Source organism: Alligator sinensis, unplaced genomic scaffold (genome assembly GCF_000455745.1).
Source record: "Alligator sinensis unplaced genomic scaffold, ASM45574v1 scaffold511_1, whole genome shotgun sequence".
Taxonomy (NCBI): domain Eukaryota; kingdom Metazoa; phylum Chordata; order Crocodylia; family Alligatoridae; genus Alligator; species Alligator sinensis.
In genome coordinates this window covers 296,299-299,180 of record NW_005842114.1, presented here as the reverse complement: position 1 = coordinate 299,180, position 2,882 = coordinate 296,299, and the positions used below count along the sequence as shown (strand labels likewise).

General features: G+C 43.8%; 1 protein-coding gene across 1 annotated transcript in view; it reads left to right on the top strand.

Moving 5' to 3' along the window:
- The window catches only part of NCOA6 (nuclear receptor coactivator 6), a 78,488-nt gene that overhangs the window by 163 nt on the left and 75,443 nt on the right, over positions 1-2,882 (top strand). Inside the window, 1 exon segment of the mRNA XM_006024688.3 lies at positions 751-861. The gene's annotated coding sequence lies outside the window, so the exon portion shown is untranslated.

Here is a 2,882-nt window from a genome sequence, read left to right as displayed (position 1 = left end):
TTCCCTCCATTTTTGGGGTCATTCTCCATAGTGAGTTAACTTACGAGCAGCATTAGAGGCAAACCTAGAATTTTTCTTAAGCATATCATCATAATAATAACATAATTCTTGAGTTTCTCTGGGCACGTCTACACATGCATTAATGTGCCTTTCTTAATGCGCATTAAATTTAATACCTCCAGTGTCAGGCATTAAATTAATATGCGTTAGGCTGTACTAATATGCAGTAGCTCATTTGCACACCTTTTTTTTAGTGATGCTTAATGCACAGTAGACTATTTTACTGCACATTATTGTAATGTCACAGTTTTTTATGTGATGTTTTAATGCACAATAAAATAGTCTACTGTGCATTAAAGAGCAGCTGTAGATGCGCCCACTGAGGTCTATAGCAATTGGAATACCAGCTGTGAAACTGCCCTGAACACTAAAATACTAAAAAGATGACAATAGGTTGAATTTGGAAGGATCTTCTGAGGTTGGGGTGGGAGGGGTTGTTTTTCTTTTTGTAACCAAGACGGATAGAAACTTCAATTTTTCAAATGTTTGGCCTTCAATTTCTGTGATTGAGAACTGTTTATACTCTAGCAATAAATGCTTGCGTTGTATTTAAAATACGAGTGGAAAACTTTTTTTTTTTTTTTTTTTTTTGCTGAAGCTGATTACTAGAAAAACATTTTGACTGAAAATACTGAATAGATTTATATTTTTATATCCTTGTTTAATGAACCATGTTTATTTTTCTTTCAGGGTTAAACTTTGGGGCTGCTTTAGGATATAGCTTAAAGATGCTTGCCAATCTGGAATTAATGGAGAAATGTGTAAATGACTTAAATTGAGGACATTTTGCAGGTTATCTTGGTAAGTACAAGAGAGCACATGGGGTATTTGGGGATCTCCTGCTTCTCATTTCTTTATTTCTAAACTCTCTTCTTCTACAAAGTCTTTGATTTTGGTGACTTTAATTTTGGTTTAGCGGTCAGAATACTGACCACTAGAGCTTTTCGCTCAGTCCGCTACAGTGTATACCTGTACATCAGAGGTGTTAAATATTCAGCCGAGAGGGGTCATTGCTGTAGCACCTGGAGGCCTGTAGTGGCAATAATAATCCCTGTGGCTGCCAGAGCTGGTATTTCAGTATGGCCCTAGAACACAGGGAGTTAACACAGCTTGTCTGCCCATGCCCCTTGATGCTGAAGTAAGGGTTTTTAATTTTCTTGGAAATTAAGATCAGAGGCAGAGGGAAAGAACAGGGCACTGAAACAGTGGGTCTGGTAGCTACAGGGTCTAACATTATTGTTGCCACTGTTTGTGTGTTGTACAGATGGCTTGAAATCCTGTGGTCTAAATTCAGTGTGCACAGTCACTTGAGTTTGACACCCCTGCTGTATATTCACCTGTTAGCCAGAGGGGCAAATTGCATTACTTCAGTGACATTCTCAGTCCCTAGTGCCCTGGGGACAGAAGGTTGGCACTCAGCATGTGATAGTTTGTACGGACTACTGGAACTAACAGTACTTACAATTCTTTCTAAAAATAAAATCTCAAATATTTTAGTTTTTTTATTTTCAGGAATTCTTATGTTACAAGACTGCTTCATTGTCTTTTTTCTGTTCATTGAGTATTAATGTCCAGTAGTCTGTGATTTTTGGAGGTTTTTTCACGTTCTTATAGATTTTTTGCCAAACTAATGACGTAATATAATGAAATTGTTTGGATTCTTTTACGTAGACGTAATCATTTACTTCAATTTAAATTTTAACCGGCAATAAGATAATTGTGCTGGAACATAATAAAAAGGGAGGAGGATAAGATGCTATTCACAATACATTTAACTGAATCATTGAATCAATGAAGTTAGTGTCAAACTTTTAATGTGCTCAGTAAAACTTTGTAATTGGAACATTTGAAAAATAGTGTGTATTAGAGGTGCACCAATTATAGCAGTGCTGTATCGGATTGGCACCCCTAAAAGGAAAATAAACATTATCGACTCTTGGCTTTTTTGGCCACTGTAGCCGATAATATCACCGATAAATATAATATGCCTTCTGGCCGGGGCCCTCGGACTCTGCGTGCACGTGCGCAACCGCAGCATGCACATGGCCAGGAATGTAGCCAGGCAGCGTGGAGAGCAGCACCCTGCAGGTAAGTGTATGGAAGAGAAGGGGCATGGGCAGGGGGGCAGATCAAGGCCCCCAAGGTGAGGGTGGGAATGGGACTGGGGGTGCTGCTCAGCCAGGGCAGTGAATGCGACCCTGGGGAAGAATGAGGGACAGAGCCATGGGTGGCTCATCCAAGGGGCATGGGGAGTGGGGAGGGGCACCCTTGGGGGAGGCATGGGGGTGGTATGTGCTTCCCTCCCCCCAAGATATGTGCCCAGGGCAGAAGTTTGACTGCCTGCTGTAGGCTTAGGATGCTCTGCCCTGCTGCCTTTGCCCCAGGAGCCGTGCACTGGCTGCATGTCCCCTGCCTGTCCAGGCGCAGTGGTGGCAGTAAGTTGCATTTCCCACTGCTGGACAGGTAGGGGATGTGCGGTGAGCACGCAGCTCCCAGGGCGAAGGGAGTAGGGTGGGGAGCCCTGAGCCCACAGATGGCAGTCTGCCTCCATCCTTGTCCCTCTTGGCTCTGCTCCTAAAAGCTTTCCCATGCTTAAATGATTTGACGAGCTTTACTTTAAGCACCTCCACCGTCATTTTTAAGCACCGGGATTCTGATCCCTTGGCAAGCTGCCCTTGGCTCTGTCCTGCTCCCCACCCTGGCCCTGGGGTCCCATTTACTGCCCTGGTTGGCCAGAGCTCCCAGCCCCAGTCCCTGGCCTTGCCCCATTCCCTCTGTTGTGGTGGCCTTGGTCTGTATTCTGCGCCCCCTGCAATGCCCCT